The sequence below is a fragment of the Hesperophylax consimilis genome, chromosome 25 (assembly GCF_061612785.1).
Source record: "Hesperophylax consimilis isolate HC1 chromosome 25, BYU_Hcon_1.0, whole genome shotgun sequence".
NCBI classification, from domain to species: domain Eukaryota; kingdom Metazoa; phylum Arthropoda; class Insecta; order Trichoptera; family Limnephilidae; genus Hesperophylax; species Hesperophylax consimilis.
In genome coordinates this window covers 17,677,775-17,692,163 of record NC_142860.1, presented here as the reverse complement: position 1 = coordinate 17,692,163, position 14,389 = coordinate 17,677,775, and the positions used below count along the sequence as shown (strand labels likewise).

The 14,389-nt window shown below is 32.1% G+C and overlaps 1 protein-coding gene across 1 annotated transcript in view; it reads left to right on the top strand.

The window, feature by feature from the left end:
• The first annotated feature begins 5,226 nt into the window (after window positions 1–5,226).
• The window catches only part of NPFR (Neuropeptide F receptor), a 325,370-nt gene continuing 316,207 nt past the window's right edge, over window positions 5,227–14,389 (top strand). Inside the window, exon 1 of the mRNA XM_089646927.1 lies at window positions 5,227–5,812. The gene's annotated coding sequence lies outside the window, so the exon portion shown is untranslated. The remainder of the gene's footprint in view (window positions 5,813–14,389) is intronic.

The window sequence follows — 14,389 nt, the reverse complement described above, 5'->3', positions numbered from 1 at the left end:
TGATCCCTCGTTTCCTACCCAACCCTCATCATACCGTTTACCTTCCTAGAACTTCTTTTCCTTCTTTTCCTTAAAAAAACCCTCCACACAGCATTTCAAAATATAACGCAGGCCCTAAGTGAAATTATTTTCCTCGGGGCCTCCAGTGTGGTATTAATTAAAAAAAAACATGTTGTAAGATATAACGTATTTAAAACCAATTTATAAAATATCTTACCTACAAATTCAAAAATAACTTTCAACGTACATTTCAATCTTTGCAGCAAAGGCGAATGGTATCTTATTTGATCAACTGTACCCAAATTCTGTCCCTAATCAATTTTAACATACCTTTGAGACATGCACGACATACGGTGCTATTCCACACGCTTAAGGTTATTCCACTCTCGGTGGCTGAGTTGACATCGCGTTTGGATTCCACCCAGGCGTCGTGTGTTCAATTCCTCGGTTGGCCAAGTCCTCCATCACAACTCAACCAACATTTTCCGCTTCCTGTGGTGGTAGTAGAATATTTTCAAATATTGTCAGCTTTTTCTTAACCCGGGAATGTTAATCTTTCTTTACAAAAAAAAAACAAAATAATATAGCATCTAATTCACCAATTAACCGTGCTCTTCAGAGAGTTAATAATATTTGTCTAAATTCTTATCGATTTTTTTTGGATTTACTGCCTAAATTTAAAATTACCCTCATGTCAATAATATTATAAACTGTTCGATGCACATACACATACACTTACATAGAAACATACACACCTATACACTACACATCTCACTCGGCAATTTCTGAATTTACATACCACATACAAGACATTACAAGGAAATATATATGATAGATTGTTTCATCACTGTCACCATGAAAATACGGTTTTTTTATAATAATAAAAAAATGTAATGTTTGCATATATAATAATAAATATTTTTTTCAAATTCACCTCTAGGGTGGTGATAAGCGTATAAATCATATCAATCAAGCGATAAAGTGGGAGCCAAAATAAGTTTAATAATTAATAATTAATTGTTAAAAATATGGTTTTGTTTTATCTAAATGTTTCACAGATTGCTAATACGATTACTAGAGTGACAATCGGTTACTGAGACAACGCTCGTGATTTCACTGTAGTTCAGGACAGTAGACGTCTATAAACGTCTTATTGAAGTGATGAGAATCGAACGTGAAGGAAATTAACAAAAGTTTAATATTTATAAGAGTTTTGTGATGAAATCTGATTACTAACATATAGCAGAATTCTCATAGACCTGACATCACTACGGAACCTCACCCACTGTTATGGAATATAACAGCCTTATAAGCTGTATATCAAACAACTTGAAAAAAATAATTGTTTTTTACACGAACGAACTCTGGAAAACTAATCCCGCCCGAGCGGGGGATAAAGACTAAATTTATGCCTAAATTTATGCTCTGTGTTTATGGGCACGAGTTGCGACAACTTATACGATGCAGCAATTTGGATATAATTTACGACATGGAGAAATTCAATTTAAACTCAAGATTTATTGAGCATCACAGTAGCGTATCAATATATAAAGTATAGAGGGAGGTCGAAGCTATTTCATTGTCCTTTTGAGAAACCACTATTCAAAATTACAACGGAACCTGAAATTGTTAATCTTGTTTGGTTATCAAAGTTGTAGAGCCATTTTAATATGGTAGGCGGGTATGGTACCGTCACGTCGTTGGAGTATATGAGGTTTTCTAGGTCTGTGTGGTGGATGAGTCTATCCACTTACTGTGTGGTGGGCTGGATCGGGATAGACTGGTTTAAGAAGATCTTTTAACCACGCTAGCAGGAATTTTCTCAACCTATCGCCTTGTACTGCGATGGGAGGGATGGATTCATACGTTCGTCACTCCTGAATCTACTGACTTCACCCCCAGGGTCCTACCACCACTCATACCTTTTTCCATTCCTGAACTTCCTCTTCTTCTTTTCATTGGAAAGACCCAGACACACATCATCCCCAAAAATGACTTAATTAGAGGAAATTATTTTCCTCACAGCTTCTTGTGTGGAGGTTCTTTAACAATAATTCTCTCCTTTCCTTACTAATTTCAGTTTCACAGAAATTCATTTCAACGTTCATCGACCTCCGTGGCAGAGCGTTTAAAAACCTCGGCTGTAGATCCAAATGTCGTGGGTTTAATACAATGCAATCAAATAAATACAATCTAGTTAACATAATATAAGTGATTTAACATATCTCTGAAATTACAAATAATTATGTTTGCTGTACGTTCCAGTGTGAAAGATACACTATGAGAGACAAATTGCTTAAATTGCCATTCAGTTTGTTTGAACAGATTGGTTGTTTTAAACCTTTCTCATCATTATCTAATTCCCCACCATCTCCTTTCAGCATCATTTCCCAATAGGGGATTCCTTCATCCTTCGGTCCGAAAATAATAAAATGGTTATTAGTTCTAGGCAGGACTGATTCCGAAATATTACTTTATAATGTAATCTGAACAATATTTATCACAAACGCCTAGTTGTATATTGGCTTTTACGTAATTATTTTCTTTATTTTTAAATCCTGTATTCCTCTAGGATAATTTGAAACCTGTTAATTCGACTGTCCTAAAACGGGAAACTTTCCTAGTTGTACAGTCAAAGCTTCATGTTTCAAGTCAAGCTTCCTTGCATATAATGTAATGAATATTATAAACAATAAATAAATATAGCTTTGGGCAGTTGGAATTTTTGAGTGGTAGTTTTACTGCACATTGGTGTATATATTTTATAAATTCACAAATTTTGGGAATGCTTTGTGTACTAGTTCCAGGCGATTGGAGTTATTTTGTGGTACTCAAACAAACAAGTACAATAATTAAGTGTTTATTCAAAAACAATGTATATTATTACGACGATTGCAAAAAACTATTTTTTTATTTGAAATAGATATAAGTAGGTACAATGGTGTTATATAAATTACATAATAATATGGGTTCAAAATATGTTTATAATCGCAATCTCACCAAAGAAGAAAGTGGTTCTTGTGCTTGGTGAGCGAGTTACACTAATTATAAGGAAAATAGAATAATAACATTATACAATAGGTATATATATAATAGGAACAATTAAAACTTCTGAATCATCTACTTGTGTAAGTGAACTTATATAGGAGTCTGTTACATACTTAATATCGAGCAATTAAATTATTTGAGCATTTTTATAATTTTCTGGCGCGGTTCCATACATTTGATAAGAGAGGAATACAGTAAATGTTATTTTCATTCGAAATATATTTAGCGCGGTGTGATAACCTTTGTTTCTTTGTTATTAATACGAAGCTGAAAATCGCAATTTGGAGCCGGAGAATAATTAATTTGTTTTCACAAAACCAATAAAAGATATCATGAATAAATATCTTTGAATGTTTTGTAAAAATATAACAGTAATGTTGTCAACTCCTACTAATCCCACTACGCTATATATAAGATACTTTAAATATATATTGTAAATTATGCATCATACAACTGTGCTTTTAAATTAGGTAATATGCTTCAAGCCTAAGAATATTGATGTTTTTTTTAAAGCTGTACATAGATTTACGTAGGTACTAGAGATATTTTGTATCTCAAAAAATCACTAAAAATATTAACGATTCAAAGTTCTTACGAAATAAAAACAGTTATTAAAAAAAACATTCATATATTATTGTTAATAAAAAAAAAGAATATTATCAAAGATAGGCGAATGTTAATTATAATCATTAATTGTACTGTAATTCATATAAATACCGAAAATAATAGTGATATTCAAACATAAGTATTTTTTTTGAAAGAAAGACAAACATTCCCGTGTTAGGAATAACCGGACACTATTTGAAAATCTCCTACCGCCACCACAGTAAGCGGAAAATGTTGCTTGTGTTGTGATGGAGGACTTAGCCAGCCGGGGAATTGAACACACTACACCTGGGTGGGACCTAAGCGTGATGTCAACTCAGCCACCGACCGGGTATGTGTTTTTTAATTTATTTAAACACAGTTTAAATTTCATTTGGTTGTTTGCTAAATTCGTCTTCGAAAAACGGACAAAAAGAAAGCTTAAATGCGTTTTAAAAATTATAATCTTATGTTATGATTTGAGATTTTCTTTAGCCAACTTTTCGGACAGCATTGCAGTGTTCATCATCAGGGCAGATGTGTAATAATGTTTACACATCTGCCCTGAAGATCAAAACTGCAATGCTGTCTGAAACTTTGCCTGAAGAAGGAGGTAGCGCAACACGGCATAATACCCCAAAAACAATATAATCATAATCTTGTGTTTGAAATTTATTTTATATTTTACCTCTTCAAATATTGTTTCACCTCTAAAATCGTTACGAAACTGCTTCACTCATTTCTTATATTACCCTAAATTGCATAAGTTTCATTCTAGCTCTAAAGCTTACTCGTAAATACAAACAAGAGAATAAGCAGCAACGCAGCAGATAAAGCTGAATACAAAAAATACAAGTTGTTTATCTCTTGTCTACATTTCATCAAACAATTCAAGCCGTTCCATTTTTGAAACTTAAAAACATCCAGTTTCTGGTGTTGTTTTAAATAAGACTAAAATTATTAGCAACCCCATGAAACGTTTATATTTGCCTCTGCCGAGCCATCAGCCCAGAGAACAATAGTTTTCTATAGATATTAGTTTCATACATATATTTATTATTTTGTAAGTGCCTGGTAAAATTTACATTACAAAATTCTAGAAAAAGTTGAATTCCAATCTATTGAAAGTAAATAAATACTTTTGTTTTGCTTTTATCAATTCGTGTTTTAAAAATTTTCGCTGACTCATTTTCTATTAAATACGTAAAAAATAATATAATATATTGCACGTTGTTACAAATAATAATAATGATTAATTACATAATACTGAATAAGGATGCTGTCATAGAAGTGATGTAATATGTGAAGAGAAATACTGAATATAATTATCTAAGTAAATATATAATATTGCGTAGGATAAGCGTTGAGCTATCAGGAGAAACGCATTCGGTTGAAATATCACTGTAAATTAATTTAAAAACACACAGTATTAATTTGTCGTTTAAACAATTCTCAACATATTCGTCTACTAAATCAGTCTGCTGAACGTCCAAGTTCATGAAATAATCTATATCTACTTGTATGGAAGAGTAACTGGCAGTTTCAGAGTGTAAAAAGTGCGCCGCGGCGCTCCGTTCATTCGGTGTACAACCGACGCCGACGGCGGACGCGTTGTGTTGGATGACTCAAGCGATACTGGCGAGTGCCGCTCAAACTATTTCGACAAGTGTCTAATCCGGGCAATATAACTTTTCAGAAACGTAATGTTCATATTAAACCAAGTCAATTAAAATTAATATGAATATATAATGTACTGTTAAATACTAGATGAGAGAATTTCCATTGGTGGAAACTTTATTTTTCATGATTAAAAGCGATCCAACAACTAGAAACAATGTGAACTAATTATAATTGCACAAAACAAAAAAGGTTTTAAATAATATTTTTTATTTATTATTAAGATAAGTACGCTCTTGAGTGCTTTTAAATTATTGTGAAGTGTCTTTAGTTGTAATAAAGAAATATTTAATCTTTTTTAACGTAAAAACGTAAACTATCAAACAATTTAATTGGTGAATAGATATTCTTATCTTCTTTTAATGAAAAGTTTTATTCAAGAAGAAAAATTTTAAGTTGTTAAGTGGAAATTCCTAGCAAATTATTAAAGTGATTATGTGCCAGCACCCCATCTGAAGCCCTTTCGTAAGGGTTGAATTACAAGAATATTTCGTACATTAAGGTAAGCCTTTAATTAACATAATTGCGATGTTACTTCATTAAGGGTGTACAATTTATTTTAAATGTATGTAATTAACTCTTTACACTGTCGGAACTGATGTTAATGAAGGTGTTGGTTGAACATGTTGATATTTCCATTATTTGAAATATGTATTTGAGTCATCGGGAATATTGTTGATGAGTGATTAAAAATAGTTAGTAAAAGTATTCATTTATTTTTTTTAAGATTTAGAGTACTATTTTTCATACACCAGGATAATTAAATAAAAGAAGATGTTATATTGCAATGAAACTTTGAAATATGGGGAGTTTAAAACATGAATAAGCTAAATTTTACACAGTTAAATTACGACAGATTGACAAAAACATGCAAAAATATGTTTTACAACATTTCAATTAAAAAATCTTTTATTCTGTCACTCCACCCCATAAAAAAAAAGAAAACATGACTCAAAATCTCTTTGGCTTTATATTATTAAAAAATCTTACCAATAATTTCATCTTAACAAATTTATGCTGTTGTAGTGATTACTAATATTATTTCATATTAATTTAACAAATTATTTAATTAATACCATTCCTCAAAATATTAATTTGACAAAACTTGGCATAAATTGTGAAAAATCGATCCAGTGAATTTTATAAGGTTTTCTGATTTTTTAAAAAAATTTATTTTACAAATTATGTGATGCAGATAAAATATTCTGTCACAAAATAATTTCAATTAATTAGAAAAATCATCTAGCAAAATGTCAACAAGGCACCAATGAGAAAATAAAAGAATTTTAACAATAATTGATTATTCAATTCACGTTTTTTTTATTCACTGCCCCAGTAACTCAGTTGATTGGACCAATCTCTTGATTAAATAAAATCTATGAAGTTCACCCTCAACTCTTGCAGAAATAAAAAAATTCTCGTGCTATTTTCTGATGCGTGTAATTTGATATTTAATTTAGTGCCTTTTAGTGTATTTTCATTGCTTCCATTTTTTATAAAATAGCCGTAAGCTCTCATGAACGATTGATATAAAATTATGTTTTTAGAAAAGAAATAAACTAAAAAGAAAGCGATCAAAATTGATGAAGTCTATGAAATAATTATGCGGGTAACTTTTTACCTCGGGGAAAATATAAAGGCGCTCGTGTCAAACGCAAATTCAAATAGGTACTTAATTTTTTAGTCCTTTCAAACTAAAACCTTGAATAATTAAAAAAAAGTATATTAATAGCGGCTTCTATAGCGTAATGGCTTACCCATCAAGACAATACCCTAAAATATAGCTAGAATCTTAACGGCATAAATGAAGCAGCCATGCACAAAAATTGCGACGCGCGGCTCAGGTGTATTGGACAGACGTGCAGTTGAATTTGAATCAAATCAAATCTCTAAAATAAAGTGGGAATCTTACCGAAATAAAAGATGAAGTCCTGAAAATCAATATTCGGCGCACGGCCCGGCGTAAAGGATGGACCTACGGTCGATTTTGCCCTGGCAGACCTAGACAATCGATCTTTCGGTGGGATTTATTCAAATTATTTCTGATGAACTTATTACTAATATCTCAATTGTTTCCAAATGGATCTCTCAAGAAATAACTAATTCATTGCCTTAAAAAATTAAATCTGGTGCTTACGCCTAGTTGATAAAGTAATTATGTGAAAGTTCCTCTGAAGAAAAAAATCGCAATAAAACTCCGAAAATAATTAATAACAGTTAGCCTGTTATTCATGCCAAAGTTAAGAAAATTTTTATTTTTTTTAGAATTTTGCTATATTTTGTGTTATGTTAAATACTATGCAACTGTTAATAAGCAAAATCTCAAGTGTTGCCTGTATCATTCGTACTTTACGTTAAACCGTATTTAGTAATCCTATTTATTTAACCTTTCGTCAACCTACAAAGTTTCGGTTATCGGACGGTTATCCTTCTTCAGGGCAGTATATTTATAAACAATCCAAAAAAAATTGTCCTAGCAATAATGAATATTGAGCAATATTAATCTGTTAATCTTTAATTAATCCTTCATCTAGTGAAGTGCCAACTGGGCCACCTAATACCTATATGTGTTTATCAACCGACAAAGTGTTAGAGATTTGATAATTTAAAGTTTTATCTTCATTAAAGTCAGAGAAAATATTGCGAAATAACTCTAATGTTATTCAACCTCACGATACTTTTGGTTGTGATGTGATGTGATAATGCAATATTTTAAAAATAAAATAGTATTATTTTTAGATTTCATATTATGAATGAATTCCGTCATTTTTACAGTAATTAGTGGTTTAATGTTCAGCATAGTTGAATTTCAATTTGGGTTTGATTCTCTGTGGTGGCATTTTTAAATTTTTTTTTTGTATTTATATTAGATTTTTTTAATATCCCTTGATTTTTCACGTTCAATAATTTAAAATTTGTGCACATAATTTAATTTATCTAATAATTCAATATACAATATATAATCAGTACCTACCTTAATAACCCCATGTAATAAATATATATTTAGATTGGAGCATACTTAAAAACGTTTTAAATTTAATGAAGGATTAATTGTACTCAAGGATACACATAAATATAACAACGAATGTGAGGTTCACACGATTCCTTCTTCAAATATTTTTTTACCTGCTGAAATTAAAAATTCTTCGAATGAAACGGTTAATAAGTTTATTGAAGACTTGACTAGTTGACAGAAATTGTGTGTATAAGATTTTTATGAAACATTATTTGTGTTTAAATTTACTAGGGTACCTACTTATATTCTTACGTAGGTACTGTAAACGAATAGAATACACGATTTTCAAAGAAAGGTACTTGTTAATAAATTTACCAAAAACTAGAGTTTTTGATTTATTTTGAAAATTATTTTTAAGAAATGTGTATCCTTTAATATATATATAAACATGTGCGTACTGGGCAGTTTTATTCAGAGTTTAATGACATTTTGAAAGGAATAGGAAAGACGTTGTCTATTCGACGTTTCGAAAAATCATGCCATTCCCTTTTCACACCCCCCAAAGCAGTGATTTGGCACATTTTAAAGATAAAAATAAGAGGAAAATGATTGCTTTAAAAAAAACTACGCTTGATTTAAAAACAAAAACTCTGCATGAAGCTTGGGCTACGCCTTTAACATAGCTAGCATGTTATAATATAGTGGTTTCCAGCGTCTACCTGGTACCACGACCGTAAAATAAATCTTGCTTTAAATGGCTTTAGCTATGTTTTGTGACGAGATCTGCATAGCCAGACAGTTCCCAGCCTTCATTTTCCATGTCTACTTTCCTTCAGCTTCACAACATACCCCAAACGGAGATGCAATAGTTCCACTGGATTCGGACTCTTGTACAGTATTCACTTAACAGTAAACAAAGTATATAAAATTAGATTAATTAACGGTTTTTTTTGTTATTTGTTTTTGGGGTATTATGCCGTGTTCCACATTTTAACACAACCTCAAATAACACATCTGCCCTGATGATGGACACTGCAATGGTGTCCGAAACGTTGGCTAAAGAAGGAGTTAGCGCAACACGGCATAACACCCCAAAAACAAATAACAAAAATGCTTTTGGCCGTGAAAATCTTAAATCATATTTAATTAACGGTTATTCATAATAAGTGAGTCTTGGTTTCATTAAACAAAATAATCTTTTATTTTAAGAATTAATACATGAAATAATTTGATTTTTTTTAATAAATACAAACATTCCCGGGTTCCGAATAACTTGACAATATTTGAAAATCTCCTACTACCACCACAGAAAGCGGAAAATGGTGCTTGTGTTGTGATGGAGGACTTTGAAGCCGAGGAATTGAACACACTACGCCTGTGTGAGACCCAAACGCTATGCTAACTCAGCCACTGACAGGTCAAAACAATAATCAACGATACTTCGGCTGTCGGTGCGTGAAGTGAAGCATACATTAGTTATATTAATTATTATAATTATTACGTTCCATGAATTAAAGTAGGTTCCTACGTACCTATAATCGGAAAAAAACATTAAAACAGGTGCAATTTTCGTTACTAAAATATTATTGTGTGAAATAAAAAATATTTCATTAAAAACTTTTTTTACTTGAAATTTTTTTTTCGTTGAAAGACATATTTGTTAACTGTCCATGAGTTGTGTAAGTAATTATTTTTTCATCTGATCGTACTTGATAAAAGCAGTAAAAGACACTATAAAAGTGTCACCCTTAAAAAACACACTGAGTGATTTTTAATGGAAGGAACGGGAAATACGTCATCTGAAAAATGTTTTTTGGCTATCGGCTGACAGCCTGTCTCTCTTTCCGTAGACATAATCTCAGTATCCGATCATTCTTATCTAAAAGCAGGACTCCTGTTGAAGGGGATCAAACACGATTATATTTAATCATGTTCAGCTTATGGCTTCATAGACGCCACTTTCAGAGATTTTAGAACTTTTTAGTAGGCCGATTTTTTTTGTAATTTTCTCTCTTTTGTATTTGTGTTAATAGATTATTTAATACATTGCGTTTATACCGCGTATAAAGTGTTCTTGTGATTATCAAATTGAAATGATAGCAACATCTGGGCTGGAACTCTAAAATACATGATACATGTACTTGATTCTGATGGAGGGCGGTAAGTCTGATTGAAAATCCGTTGTTAACGATTGGCTTCTCTAATGCACAACCGCAGTGGAAGTATGCTGATTCCGTTCCACGAGTATTCCAATGAAGCCTGGTTGAAGGTGATATTAGTATCGATTCCCTGTGCACCGGTACAGTTACGCAAAAATCGACGGAGACCAGCGGAAAACCCGTTCAAATTGTTGATGTTTCTTGTTTTTTTTTCCTCATTATCTAGGTCTTTTCAAGATCCCTCATTAATAAATCCCTTCCCACAGACCCTACCTTAACTCGCATCACAACGCTCCCTAAGAGAATGGTGATATATTTCCCTGTTTTTACACCCCACGGAAAGGACACTCTTGTGAAGAGTAATAAAACAAAATCTATGCATGCCTGTAGATAGTCAATACCGCACAGCAGCGGCCCTGTTTCAGTGGAACTATGTCATCCCCAATTGGGGTATGTGGTGAGGCTCAAAGGAGCTTTAAAGATAAGAAGTTGGTGAAACGGAAGACCGGAAAGTACCTGGATTTTTGGATCTGGTCACCAAACACGATTAAAGACATTTAAATCAACGGTTAATTTGTTGAATTTCTCCAGTAAGTTACTGAGAGTATTCACCACTCCGGAGAACTGGGCAGTATCTTCAAATACTCAACCTGTAAAAATGAAAAAAGATTTCAGCAATTTTACGTATTATTTTTACGTTTTAGTTTTTCGACTTTAATCAAAATTTACAACATTTACCATATTTAACATGAAGCGAAGCGTAGAAGTGTAAAAATGTGATGAAATGTTATTTTGTACTCTTTCTGAGAAATAATATCGTAATTCAATAAAGCAACTTCACAATGTGATTCGTTTATGACAGCATTTTTTCGACTGATGATTTTGAAAAATATGGTACTAATATAATTCTAACGTGTATTTTCGCATCGATTTTATGAAAACGCTAGAAGTTAATAATATTGTTGGAAAAATATGATATTTGTGGTAAGTTACACGTCACGGCTACCAACATATTCAATATCAATTTCGGTCACAGAAAGCCAACATCTTGACAAATAACAATATGTTTCTCGATATAATGCCGTACTTCTTAATGTATTTGTCTTAAAGTTATTTCAGTTCGTGGAGTATTTATATTGGTATGTTAACAAGGGCGGCCCTGAGCCAAACGGCAGCTGGCGTGAATAAAATTTTAAAGCCCCTTAACCAATCCAGGTCTAGTAGGTGATCACTGTTATCAAAATTATTCGGATGATTTTCATTTTGAAAAAAAATTGTGAAAAATAATTTCAATGGCGATGTGTTCCGACTGTTAGGTGTTATCAGCGCCTCGACAATATATACATATGTACATATGCAATTGGAGCAGTCCGCTCCGAGCGCCTAATTGTCGAGGCGCTGATAACACCTAACAGTCGGAACACATCGCCATTGAAATTATTTTTCACAATTTTTTTCAAAATGAAAATCATCCGAATAATTTTGATAACAGTGATCACCTACTATTTATATATTTTTTTTTTTTCTCTAGATTTTATTATTTCAGATGATTACTTTAGGTTCAATCGAAATAAATCAACTTATATTTATTGATTTTAAATATTTAAAATTTATTAAATCTTAAATATTTTAATTATGTTTCCATATTTCTTATGAAATCTTTTCCGCAAACTCACGAATCAAAGCATAATGGAGTCGATTTTGTGGCATTATTTTTTTCTGATTGAGTTTTCGTTTTCGAGTAAATTGAATCCCAAGTTGATTTTTTTAAAGTTAGATTTCAAAAATGTTTAACCCTTTAGTTCCCGAAAAAAAAAGGAAAAACTATACAAATATTTATCCATTCGAGCGATTGGTTGTATGTATATATACATTTACCATAGTGTTTAGTTAAAATCATTCATCAAATTTGAATGTAGAAACATATGAATTGCTTTCTGCGACTTAAGGCCAATGAATCCACCTACATTTCATCGCTTATTCCATATTTTTTGATTCAATAAGTATAGCACATGACATGGGATTGCATAAACCTGCTACAGTGGATGTAGATATTAAATAAAAACAAGATAGACATGTTTTTGTATTTGAATCTCTATGGCTCAGTGCCTTGACAAAAATAATTCCCCTCAGGGCCTTTATCATGTTTGGGAATGATGTGTAAGGGGTCTTTTTAGGAAAGAAAGGGGAGGAAGTTCTGGCAAGAAAAAAATAATGAGGGTAGGGTAAGAATCTGCGGGTCAGTTTGTCCATGAGTGACAGATGAATGAATCCATCTAAGCGACGCAGGCTCGCCATTTTCCCACTTGTACTACGAATTTCCGGACACCGTGTATGACTAGTAATAAATAATACCTGTAGTTTCAGATAGAAATAGAGCTATGAGATGTATACTGGGAAAAAGCAAATACGCAAGCATTAATCAAATGAGAGAGCAGCTAAATTGGATTCCAATAAAAAATAAACTATTTATCCATTATTTAATGTGTTAATTTTTGTGCATAAAGTCACGAACAACCAAATGCCAAAATATTTTAAGGATGAAATCGATTTTAATAGAGGGGTAAATAGAATTAGATTTCCACATACGAAGAAATCAAAATCACAGAACTGCCTAGTGTACAAATGACTAAAGATGTAACATGAAATGCCTGAAGGACATTTAAAAGATAAAAGACTATATAAATTGAATATGTAGGAATGGTTAGTTTTCTAAATATGGATACATATTTGTTTTCAGTCTTCGTCAGGAACATACACTAATTGGTTGTCTGTTCACATATCAGTCCTGGAGACCAAAGACTGCAAATAAACTATATAATGGTTAGAAAAATTAAAAATAATTTTTTCGATCACAAAAACGGCGCTATACAAATCATCCAATTATTATTATATCCGCGCCGCCTGCTTCTGGAACTTTCTGAAGGAGAAAGGAGAAAAGAGAAAAGTCTGAAGAATTAATGTTTTAAAAAGAAATGTTATGTTTATTGTTAATAATATTTAAAGTTACAAAATGAAATATTATCTTGGGTATATTAGTTTAAATTCAAATGTAATATAAACTAAATCAAAAAATAATTTTAAAAAAATAATATAATACTTACATTTTCACGTCTCGATTCTCAGTACTTTATGTTAATTATAAACCCAATTATAATTGTTATGCACAAATGATACTTGTCGTCAATAGTAATTGACACTTTCAATTATTTGAAGCATGTAATCAGAGCAGTCATCCCAACAGCTATTTAATTGAATGTTGGGGTATATTTTATTTTTGTTGTACGCGGAGATATAATTAGTATTTCTGAAAATTAGGTATGCCTATACGCCTACACCTCTGATAACACCGGCAAGGTTGTTTTTGTTAAATAATATAGACATCATACATTTATTTAATATGAACAATGTTGTTTTACCTACTCCATCCTCTGGACATAAATTTGATCGGGGGGTAATGATCATAATAATGAGCACCCTTGAGAGTGGAAGATTCGCCCTGTAAGTAACGCCCTGGTTCACCATCAAGACAACCATTTAGAATTGAAACGTTACTTGAATATACTTTAGCCCTGTTTTGTGAACAGATTTGTTTGACGGCCTCCATAGTCGAGGAGTGAGGTTTTCGACTAGCAAATCTCGGCGTGCGCAAGTAAATTTAATTTGATAAATTTATTTTATTTCACAATTGAATCATTTCATTTGAATAACCAGGTACTTCCCAATATTTCACTTACCCGTATCCTTCCCCTCTTCACTACCTTCAGCCTCACAACATACCCCAATTGCGTATGCCATAGTCTCACTGGCTCCAGATGGTGAAGAGCAGTTGGGACTCTTGCGCGGTTTCACATATTTATTTTATTCGAATAGCCAGGTACTTCAGCGCTCTCCTCTTTTGCTTCCCCACTACCTTTAGCTTCACAACATATTTTGGATACGCAAATCGAAGATGCCATAGTCT